Source organism: Alexandromys fortis, unplaced genomic scaffold (genome assembly GCF_014885135.2).
Source record: "Alexandromys fortis isolate MF-2015 unplaced genomic scaffold, M_Fortis_MF-2015_v1.1 scaffold_91, whole genome shotgun sequence".
NCBI lineage: Eukaryota > Metazoa > Chordata > Mammalia > Rodentia > Cricetidae > Alexandromys > Alexandromys fortis.
This window is the reverse complement of record NW_026067968.1, coordinates 6,047,741-6,059,967: the sequence shown is the minus strand read 5'-3', so window position 1 is coordinate 6,059,967 and position 12,227 is coordinate 6,047,741. Positions and strand designations below refer to the sequence as shown.

The 12,227-nt window shown below is 41.3% G+C and overlaps 1 protein-coding gene and 1 pseudogene across 1 annotated transcript in view; one reads left to right on the top strand and one right to left on the bottom strand.

Annotated features, from left to right (window-relative positions):
- The window catches only part of Rcor1 (REST corepressor 1), an 86,800-nt gene that overhangs the window by 59,231 nt on the left and 15,342 nt on the right, over window positions 1-12,227 (bottom strand). The window lies entirely within an intron of this gene.
- Window positions 8,986-12,190, top strand: LOC126509067 (60S ribosomal protein L17-like; annotated as a pseudogene).

Below are 12,227 nucleotides of genomic sequence, written 5' to 3'. Positions count from 1 at the left end.
CCCATGGATACAGTCATGAACAGTGCAGTGGCAGCTGTAGGAATCAAGAAAAGAATCCTAAGGGAATCATCCCCAACTTGAGCAGAAGGCAATGCTCTAAACGTTTAACATATTGTCCAGCATATTCTCATTAGAACCCACCTCTCCCTGCCCCACAAATCCCAGTCTTTCATTATGATTTCCTTTTTTAAACCTGTTGCCTGCCCACTGCCTTCAGCAGCGACTTCTGTGCCTGAACTGACAATGACCTCAGGCTTTTTGCATGTTCTACTACCACAACTGGTACACAGATTTCTTGGTATTTATGATGTAGCAAACTTGTCAAAAGGTAGAAACCACTTTATCCTACCCTGTGGTCCACTGGCCTCAAACCTGTAATTCTCTTGCATTCACCTCTTTGTTGCAGGGTTTACATGTTGGTCACCATACTTGAGCTAAATAACTTTCTTTCTCATAAGCTGTAAAAATACTAATCACAAAAAGGAATTATTGATGAGTAAAAACTTCTTTAAAAATCATCTTCCTCCTGGCAAACAAAAACCAAGTTTAATAATGCCTAGAATTCGCTAGGCAGTGGTGGTGCAAGTCTTTAATTCTAGCACTCAGTAGGCAAAAGCAGGGAGATCTTTGTAAGTTCAAGGCCCGCACGGTCTACAGGGCGAGTTCCAGGACAACCAGGGCTGATACACTGAGAAAAACCATGTCTCAGGGGGAGCCTAGAATTCAAAAATATGATAAATTTATCTACATAAAATTTGAAACTTTAACTGAGAATCTTAGATCAGAGGACTGAGAGTTCAAAAGTCAGCCTAAACAACAAAGTAAACTTGAGGCAGCCGGGCTACACTGTGAAATCTTGCTTAAAAAAAAAAAGTTTCAGTTAAAACTTTTGTACAGACACAGCATCTCACCATCAAAAGAAAAACATGTGGCTTTCTTTGCTTTATGTTTAAAAACCACCTATGAGTGAGTACATATGATAATTGTCTTTCTGGGTCTGGGTTACCTCACTCAAAATAATGTTTTCTAGCTCTATCCATTTTCCTGCAAAATTCAAGCTGTCGTTATTTTTTTCTGCTGTGCAATACTCCATTGTGTAACTGTACCACATTTTCCTTATCCATTCTTCAATCAAGGGACATTTAAGTTGTTTCCAGGTTCTGGCTATGACAAACAAAGTTGCTATGAACATGTTTGAGCACATGTCCTTGTGGCACAACTGAGAATCCTTTGGTTATATACCCAAAAGTGGTATTACTAGGTCTTGAGGAAGGTTGTTTCCTAATTTTCTGAGAAATCGCCACACTGACATCCAAAGGGGTTGTACCAGCTTGCATTCCTACCAGCAATGCAGGAGTGTTCCCTTTTCCCCACAACCTCTCCAGCATAAGTTGTCATCAGTGTTTTTGATCTTGGCCATTCTTACAGGTGTAAGATGGAATCTCAGAGTTGTTTTGATTTGCATTTCTTTGACGACTAAGGATGTTGAACATTTCCTTAAATGTCTTTCAGCCATTTTAGATTCCTCTGTTGAGAGTTCTCTGTTTAGGTCTTTACTCCATTTTTTTTTTCCATTGGATTATGTGTTCTTTTGGTGTCCAGTTTCTTGAGTTCTTTGTATATTTTGGAGATCAGACCTCTGTCTGATGTGGGGTTAGTGAAGATCTTTTCTCATTCTGTAGGCTGTCATTTTGTCTTGTTGACTGTGTCCTTTACTTTACAGAAGCTTTTCAGTTTCAGGAAGTCCCATTTATTAATTGTTTCTCTCAGTGTCTGTGCTGCTGTGGTTATATTTAGTGGTCTCCTGTGCCAATACGTTCAAGTGTACTTCCCACTTTCTCCTCTATAAGGTTCAGTGTGGCTGGCTTTATGTTGAAGTCTTTGATCCATTTGGACTTGAGTTTTGTACATGGTGATAGATATGGGTCTGTTTTCATTCTTCTACATGTTGATATCCAGTTATGCCAGCACCCCTTGTTAAATATGCTTTCTTTTTTCCATATGTGGGAAGTTGGTATAGGAGGTCCTTCTGCATTTGTGTTGCTTTTATTGGTTGAATAAAAAAAAAACTGCCTTGGCCTTTTGATAGGGCAGAGCTGAGGTAGGAGGGGATGACAGAACTGAATGCTGAGAGGAAGAAGGAGAAAGAGCTGCCATGGAGCTTCCAGGTCAGACATGCTGAATCTTTCCCGATAAGCCATGACCTCATGGTGAACAGATTATTAAAAATGGGCTAAATCAAGATATAAGAGTTAGCCAATAAGAGGCTAAAACTAATGGGCCAAGCAGTAATTTAATTAATACAATTTCTTTGTGGTTATTTTGGGGGTTAAGCTAGCCAGGCGGCGAGACGCAGCCCGCTCTTTCTACTACAGAAAGTAGAAAAAGACAAGATCTCTTTAATTTACTTAAATTGGGAGCATCGGGACCTTGGGAGAGGGTTGAAGGGGGGAGGGGAAGCCAGGGAGGGGAGCAGAGAATATAGAGCTCAATAAAAAAAAAAAATCAATAAAAATATTAGATACATATTTGTATCCAGAAGGTGGTACATAATAATCAAAGTTGACTAAATAAGGCATTTATAAAGTTCTATAGCTAGGCATAAACTCAGGAGATAAAAATTCGTGGCCAGCCTGGGCTACATATTGAGAGCCTGACAATAAAGAAATATAAACTCTTTAACCCAATGCAAGTTGTCACCAAACACACATGTGAACAGAGATAAAAATCTCTATGCTAGGGGCTGGAGAGATGGCTCAGCGATTAAGAGCATTGCCTGCTCTTCCAAAGGTCCTGAGTTCAATTCCCGGCAACCACATGGTGGCTCACAACCATCTGTAATGAGGTCTGGTGCCCTCTTCTGGCCTGCAGACATACACACAGACAGAATATTGTATATATAATAAATAAATAAATATTTAAAAATCTCTATGCTAATAGATGGAAGTTTCAAATACATTTTTCTCACTCTCCTGAAGTATTCCAGCAGCATTCCCTCACAAGAACTTAATAATTCCCTAAGGGCCCGGTGTACATTTTGCTCAGTGCTTTATATGACACCTAGGACAGAGCCTAGCATATAGCAGATGCTCACTGCCAAGCTGGAGAGCTAGCTCAGTAGGTAAAATGCTTGCCATGCAAACATGAGGACCCCCTGTGAAAAGTAGGCACAGAAGTTTGAGTCTGTAACTCTAGTACAGCAGACAGAGGCAGGCAGATCCCAGTGGCCTGCTGACCATCCAGTCTATGTGAACAGTGAGTTTCAGGCTCAGTAAGAGACTTACTAAAAAAAATAAGGTGATGGCTAGAGAGATTGCCCAGCAGTTAAGAATATGAACTGCTCTTTTCAGGAACAAAGTCAGGCAGCTCAAACTGCCTGTAACTGACTCCACAGGAGATGGCATCCTCTTCTGGTCTCCATGGGTACACAATCATGTACACAGACAGACAGACAGACAGACAGACAGACAGACGCTCTCGTTCTAATAAAATAAATCTTAAAAAAATAAGGTGGAGAAGCAATCCCAACACTGATCCTGGGCCTCAGCAGGCCTCTGCACAGGTGAGCATGTCCTATGTGCAAGGTTCCAGCACTGTAGACCAGTATCATGAATGATAGCTAGAGGGAGGCTGGGGCGGCACCACTAAGCCAAAAACAACATTGCCCAGAGCAAAAGACTGTCCTAAAAACAAAGTTGAGCCAACAGTCTCCTCCAACTTCAGTGAACCCTTCCTTACATCCTCCCATCACGTCCTTCCAACTTCAATTCAATCACTCTCTGGCTTAAGCTTTTTCAGTGCCCTGGACTAAAGGATAATGATTTTCAAAGGTAGAGAATGTAGTTTTAAAACAGAAAGTTAAGATCTACAGATGGCTCAGCAAGTAAAAGTGCTTGCCATGCAAGCCTGATGGCCTGAATGGTTCCCAGAACCCACAACGGAGGGAGACACCTTCACATTTACCCCAGGGCATATGTGTTCCAGGGCATATACAAGCAATTTCAAAATAAATAAATAAAATTAGGTAAAGAAATGAAAATAGGGAAGGGAAGGATGAGGAGGAAAAAACTACAATACATACAAGTATGCAAAATACATATTTCATAAATCATTGTGGTGATGTTTTACTTTACATTATCTGTTATTATTGTAGAGTCTATTTTCTTCAGCTTTAAAAATTTACCATGAAACCGTCTGCACCAGCTTCACACACCTCCTGTTTACTATCCTTTTATTTTCCTTTGTAGTGCCCGGAAAGAAATTACTGTTTCAGACATAGCAAGCATGCAAGCGCTCTATCCCTAACTACATACCTAGCCTGAGAGAGGCCCCTGCAGTGAGACTAGGGGATGTAGACCAGTGTTAGAGTACCGGCATGGCTTCTATCCCCAGCACTGTGAGAAAGGGAGAATGCATTGAAGCCACGTCAAGTGATCAACAGGTACCATAGTAGCTTCTCTAAATGAACTCCATTGCACTTAAACTGAGATACCATCTAACATTTCCTTTCTTCTTTAGAATGTGTCCCCATTACTTAATGGGGTTCTAAAAAAATACACACACAAGCCCACAGGATGTGGAGGTCACATCTTTAAATCTAGCATTCACAAGGCAAAGTAGATGGATCTCAGTGAAATTCAGAACTACAAAGTGAGACTGTCTCAAAAAAACAAAATCACAAGTCTCTTTACCCTTGGGATTCGATCAAAACATGAACCTGCATCATCAGCCTGCAGTATCTTCCTTTCTGAAACCAAAGACTTTGGCATACACTTTTAATTTAAGCTATCAGGAGGAGCCAAAAAAGATCTGGAACTTGCCAGGTATAGTGACCATGCCTTTAATCTTAGTACAGGTGAGACAGAGGCAGGTGCACGTCTGTGAGTCTGGGGGGAAAAAATGTGTGAGTTTAAAAAAAAAAAATCTGGAACTCAATGCCATCCTGATCTACATGATAGGTCCTGGTTCAAAACGAGAGGCATCTTTGGAAAGTCTTCCCTCTGTACCCCATTTCAATCATCTTACTAGATTCACCATGGCCCTAAATTTCTAAAGCACAGAGATACACTGTTACATGGCTTTTACTCTATCAGACTAGGAATTCTATGATAGAGAAGTACCCATTAAATAATTCTATTTAATATCCAAAGTTATGTGCTATGATGCATGCATACATACCACCTTATAGGCAGAATATAGCTCGATGTAGAGGATCAATACCTCACACCACACCCACACACAAAGCACATTTAGAAAACTTCAGCCAGAAAATTTTTAAAGGAAATACACCAAAAAATCATAAGCTAATAATATATCATATATAATTGTGCATAATCTTACACTTACAGGTCTTTGTTGTATTTCAAGACTAGGTTTCTCTGTGTAGCTCTGGCTATCCTGGAATTTACTCTGTAGACCAGGCTAGCCTCAAACTAAGAGATCTGAGCTCCACCAACCTCTGCAGGGATTAAAGAACCGGTTCTCAGTCTGTGGGTTGCCACCTCTTTGGTTGTTTTTTGACCCCTTACATAGGGGTCGCATATCAGATATCCTGCATATCAAATATTTATAGTATGATTCATAACAATAGCAAAATTAGTTATGAAGTAGTAATGAAAGCAATTTTATGGTTGGGGGTCACCACAATGAGAAAATGTATTAAAGGGTAACAACTTTAGAAAGGTTGAGAACCACCACGTTAAAAGCATGCACCGCCATGCCTGACTACAAAAATCTTAACTACAAATATATAAATTACTGGCAATTGGTCATGTAACTCACTAATATTCTATTTTTCTGATGTTAATTTTTTCATAAGCAAAAAAGCACACTTATTAGCCTTTAGGAGAGTTGCCAGTGTAATAGTAACAGAGAATGTCCAGTGTCTGTGCACTGCTGGAGTGTAAGGAGTCCGTCACCTCCTTACATAATGGGTCCTGAAAACATGCACAAAAATGGAATGTGTGAAAAGTAAGGCAACAGACATGTCATGAGGGAAATCAGACTCTTGAAAAATACTAAATACTTAAATGTACATCATCTTATTTCAACAAGGTAATTTCATTTATAAACTTTAGGCTTTTTTAATGCCTATATGTATATGTGTTTTGCCCACATGTATATGAGTATACCACATGTGTGCCTGGTTCGTATGGAGGCCAAAAAAAGGGCACTGGATCCCCAAACTAGAAGTTACATTGTGAGATACCATGTGGGTGCTGGGAATCAAACTCGGGTCCTTGTGAGAGTAGCAAGTGCTCTTAACCTGCTGAGCAGTTTCTTCAGCCAAATGTAATATTTCAAATTGTTATGTTTCCTTTACCACTAAAGAGACAACCAACTAAGTATCTACGGTAAAAGCTGAGTGTTTTAGGAATGCCTAAAGGCTATTGCTAGCTTTGTCTCAAATATAGTTTTACAGGACTTACATTCCAAGTGATTAATATTAAAACATCTACTTTTCTCTTGCCATGCATTTAGTAAGACAAAAAATTTGGATTCCAATCTTCTTTTTCTACAGAAACAAACCCTTTCTCTTTTTTTTTTTTTTGTTTTTTTTTTTTTTTTTTTTTTGTTTTGTTTTTGTTTTTTTCGAGACAGGGTTTCTTTGTGGCTTTGGAGCCTGTCCTGAAACTAGCTCTGTAGACCAGGCTGGTCTCGAACTCCCAGAGATCCGCCTGCCTCTGCCTCCGGAGTGCTGGGATTAAAAGCGTGCGCCACCAACCGCCCAGCAACAAACCCTTTCTTAAAGAACATTCAGAAATTGCTGGGTGGGGATGGCATACACGCCAGAACTTGGGAGACAGAGTAGGCGGATCTCTGGGAGNCTCTAAAAATAAAAAAAAAAAAAAAAAAAAAAAAAAAAAAATTCATAAATTTTCAAGACGATATGAAATCTCAGATACTGAAGTTTATATCAGCTATATCAGGGTAAGAGGACTATAGCACCAACCCCAACCTCTCAGCTCACTAAGAGTTCTATACAGAAATGGCAATGCTATGGAAACTGACCTGTTGCCAAGAAAGCAGAAAGCCAAGCAACAAACCAGAATGAGAGTGTATCAGCTGATACACAAAATCCCAGTTCAGCTTATGAGTATTGATATATGCGGCAAACAAGTTACTGAAAAATGACTATGAGGCAAAGTTCCTAAGAAGGTTACTAAAAGGAATATTCTTTCCCCAACCCCTTCTAAGCAAAAGGTGAGGTCCAATCAGTCCAGGGGGTATTTTTTATTTTTTTCTTAACTTTTGAATTCAAAATGACTATATTTTGAAGAAATCTAGATTATAATGATCAATTAGTAATCAGATTTCAATTATATCAGATCATACACTTTATTATAAATACTGAAACAATAGCTATCAAAACATATGTTATTCTGGTTTTACTAAGCCAGGCTGAGAGCCAGCATGACAACATACACCTAAATCCCAGTATCTGCAAAGTGGATGCAGGAGGAGCTGGAGTGAAGGGCATCCTGGATTGAGTTCCAAAACCCATATTGGGTAACTCACAAATATCTGTAATTCCGGTTCCAAAATCTCCAACTCCATCTTCTGGTCTCCAGGTTCATAAAGCACACATGGATGTGTGTGTGTGCACATGCACAGGACATACACACGAGCAGGAATATAAATTTTTAAAGAGTTTTAAGATTTACTTTTCCATATGCATAAAGATGTACACAAGTGCAGGTACCCTTAGAGGCTCTGGCCTAAAACTAGAGTTCCAGACAGTTGTGAGCCACCTGATGAAGTTGCTGAGAATGAACTCAAGCCTTCTAGAAGAGCAGTACATGCTCTTAAATGCTCTTGCATCTTAAATGCTCTTGCATCTTAAATGCTCTTGCATCTTAAATCTCTCTTGTCCCAAAATTAAATCTTTAATTTACTTATTTTTATTTTATGTGCACTGGTGTTTTGCCGTGGGTGTTTGACCCCTGGAACTAGAATTACAGACAGTTGTGAGCTGCCATATGGGTGCTGGTGCGCCATCTGTTGAAATAGGTGCGTCCCCCAGCACCCGGCCGCCCGCATGGCTAGCTTATGCCCCAAAATAATTACATGGAAACTGTATTCTTTCAAACACTGCCTGGCCCGGCTAGTTCCAGTTTCTTATTGGCTAGCTCTTACATATTGTTCTAACCCATTTCTAATATTCTATGTAGCCCACGAGCTGGCTTACCAGGGAGGATCTTAACCTGCATCTGTCTGGCGTGGGAGCATCAAGACTCTCTGACTAAGCTTCTTTTTCCCAGCATTCTCTTCTGTCTACTCCGCCTACCTAATTTTCTGTCCTATGAGGGCCGAGACATTTTCTTTATTATTAACCAATCAAAGCAACAGATAAGATACAAGACCCACCTCCATCATGCTGGGAATTGAACTCAGGACCTCTGGAATAATAGCCAGTGCTCTTAACTGCTGAACCAGCATTCCAGCTCCTCAAAATTAATCTTTTTTTAAAAGATTTATTTATTATATATACAATGATCTGTCTGCATGTATCCCTGCACCAGAAGAGAACACTAGATCTCATTATAAATGGTTGTGAACCACCATAAGGTTGTTGGGAACTGAACTCAGGTCCTCTAGAANATGAGGGTCGTCAGTTCGAGGTCAGCCTGACACAAAATGTCTGGGGAGAACATAAAGGCACAGTGGCCTGCTGGAATATACAGCCACAAAGAAGACAAAGGCCCTGACACCACCATAGTGTGGGGGGACCACGCTGCGTGGGATCCATGACAGGAAGCTGGTTCCAGGAAGGTTGGGCCTGGCACAGCACGGGACAATGGTTCATGGGGGTGGCAGTCACTTTTGACATAATGGAAAGCTCAAGAACGGGAAGGAAAGCCTGTCTGTTTCTGTGGATGCTAAAACAAGGAAATGAAATTGTAGCCGGGCAGTGGTGGTGCACGCTTTTAATCCCAGCACTCGGGAGGCAGAGGCAGGTGGATCTTTGTGAGTTCAAAGCCAGCCTGGTCTACAAAAGCTAGTTCCAGGACAGGCTACAAAGCTGCAGAGAAACCCTGTCTTGAAAAACAAAAAAAACAAAAAAAAAATTGTTTGAGACTCTGGAAAGGGGACACACTAAAGAATCAAACTGAACAATCACAATGCTCACACAGATGTACTCCAGGCCCAGGAAGAGCAGGAAAACTTCAGAACTCAGTTATCTGGGTATAATGCACAAAAGGATTTGACTTAGCAAGTGGAACTTTCTAGCCCTGGACAAGATGCTACCTTCTTCCTAACGGACATTAAAGCCCAACATGATGGTACATGTGCAACCTCAGTACTCAGGGGCCTACCAAGGCCAGACCTGGCTATTCAGTAAGACACTTTGTCAAAATTTAAAAAAATTAATAAAGAGCAAAAATAATTGTGAGCCATCAACACAGGTCAGCACCTTAAGGCATTTGCAACACAATCTACTAACCTGAGTTTAATCTTCAGGATCCACAAGTACAGAAACACTCCTATAAGTTGTCCTCTTATAGTCTATGTCTCCTATAAGTCTGACCTCCACTCAGGTTACGTGTGCACACACTAAATAAGTAAATATAGGGGCTGGAGAGATGGCTCAGTGGTTAAGAGCACTGACTGATCTCCCAGAGGACCTGAGTTCAATTCCCAGCACCCACATGGCAGCTCACAACTGTCTGTAATTTCAGTTCCAGAACACAAACACCCATGGCAAAACATCAACGCACATAAATAAATAAAAAATTTAAAATATATATAATAAAGGAGGAACTGGGATGAAGGACCTCAGTTGTTATAGAGTGCTTGCCTCTCATGAGGTTTTGGGTTCAATCCTGAGAATAGCAAACATCCAGGCATAATTGTGCAAACATAATTGTGTACTCCTGGAAACCCAGTACTCAGGAGGTGGAGACAACTGAATTAGAAATGCAAAGTTGGGACTGAAGTTATGTCTTAACAGTTAAAAGCACTTGTTGCTCTTACAGAGAATCCTGGATTCAGTTTCAAAAATCCACATATAGCTTACAACCACCAGTAAACTCTAGTTCCAGATCTGATCTCCATTGGCATCAGACAGACACAAGGTGCACATCATACATTCAGGAAAAACACTTGTACAATAAAGCAAAATTCAAAATCATCCTCAGTTCAGGATCATCCTCAATTACACCAGACAGTTTGAGGCCAGGCTCGAATGTATGAGGCCCTGTCTCAAAAACAAGCAAACAAAAACTAGAGGGGTTGGAGAGACGGCTCAGCTATCAAGTGTATATCCTGCTCCTGCAAAGGACTTCAGTTCAGTTCCAAGAACCCACATCAGCCATTCATAGCTGCCTGTAACTCCAGCTCCAGGGCATCTTGTCCCTCAGCACCTTCACTCAAGTGCACATACCTATAAAGACAGACATAATTAAATAATAATAATGGATCTTTTTTTTGGAAGAGAGGCACTGTAATATGGTTCAGTGAGTAAAGGCACCTGCTGCCAAGCCTAATGACATGAGTTTGATCCCAGGAACCCACACAGTAGAAGGAAGGAACAGACATCCAAAAGCTAACCTCCACACATTGGCTATGGGATACATGAAGATCGCCGGTGGTGGTGGCGCACAGCTTTAATCCCAGCACTCAGGAGGCACAGGCAGGTCTACAGAGTGAGTTCCAAGACAGCTAGAGTTACACAGAGAAACCCTGCCTCAAAAAAACCAAAAAACAAATATACAAAAAAAGCAAAAAACCTGAAGATCATGCTTGTTTATATAGTTTTTTTTGTTTGTTTCTTTGGTTGGTTGGGTTTTTGTTGTTGTTTTTGAGACAAGGTCTCTCTATGCAGCCCTGGTTGTCCTGAAGGCAGAATGTAGACCAGGTTGAGATCTGCCTGTTTTGGTCTCCTAAGTACTGGAATTAAAGGTGTGTGTCATACCCAGCTAAAGATCATTAATTTAAAATGTAGATAGATGGGTCAGTGATCAAGAGCATATTATGTCGCTCCTGCACAGGACTTGGGGGTTCAGCTCCCAGCACCCACCTGGAAAGCTCACAACCACCTCTGACTCCAATTCTAGAGAATCCAATTCCTCCTCTGGCCTCCTTAATCACCTGCACACACACAGTGGACATACACATAAATAGGTACACACATATAAAAATGAAATTTTAAAAAACCACTCTCCAGTACTTCCTCTTCCTGTAAGCGGCCAGAGGTGACCCGTGAAGATGGTTCGCTACTCTCTTGACCCAGAAAACCCTACAAATCGAGAGGATCAAACCTTCGGGTTCACTTTAAGAACACCCGTGAGACGGCCCAGGCCATCAAGAGTATGCATATCCGAAAAGCCACCAAGTATCTGAAAGATGTCACTTTGAAGAAGCAGTGTGTGCCATTCCGACGGTACAATGGTGGAGTCCATAGGTGCGCCCAGGCCAAACAGTGGGGCTGGACACAGGGTCGGTGGCCAAAAAAGAGTGCAGAATTTTTGCTACACATGCTGAAAAATGCGGAGAGCAATGCTGAACTGAAGGGTTTAGATGTGGACTCTCTGGTCATTGAGCACATCCAGGTAAACAAAGCACCTAAGATACGCCGACGAACTTACAGAGCTCATGGCCGGATTAACCCATACATGAGCTCCCCCTGCCACGTCGAGATGATCCTCACTGAAAAGGAATAGATTGTTCCAAAGCCAGAAGAGGAGGTTGCACAGAAGAAAAAGATATCCCAGAAGAAACTGAAGAAACAAAAACTTATGGCAAGGGAATAAATTCAACATGAAATAAATGCAGATAAAAGTGATGTGAGAGTGTCATATCAATCTGTTGATTTCATTGGCTGAGCAATAAAGAAACTGCTTGGCTGGCCCTGATAGGTTAAAGCATAGGTGGGAGGAGAAGACAGAATAGGATGCTGGGCGGAAGAGGAAGTGAGGTCAGACTCTGCTCTGCTCCTGGAGCGACTCAACAGCTCTGCTCTGGAGCAGAGATGCCATGCTTGCCATGCTCCGCTCTCCCGATAGCTCTGCTCTCTGAGGCACACGTGATGAAGCTCCGACCCAACATGGACATAGGTTAGAATCTTCCCGGTAAACGCACCTTGGGGTGCTTACACACATTATTAGAAATGGGTTAGAACAATATGTAAGAACTAGCCAATAAGAAGCTAGAGTTCATGGGCCAAGCAGTTCTTAAATGAATACAGTTTGTGTGTTGTTATTTCGGGCATAAGCTAGCCAAGCGGC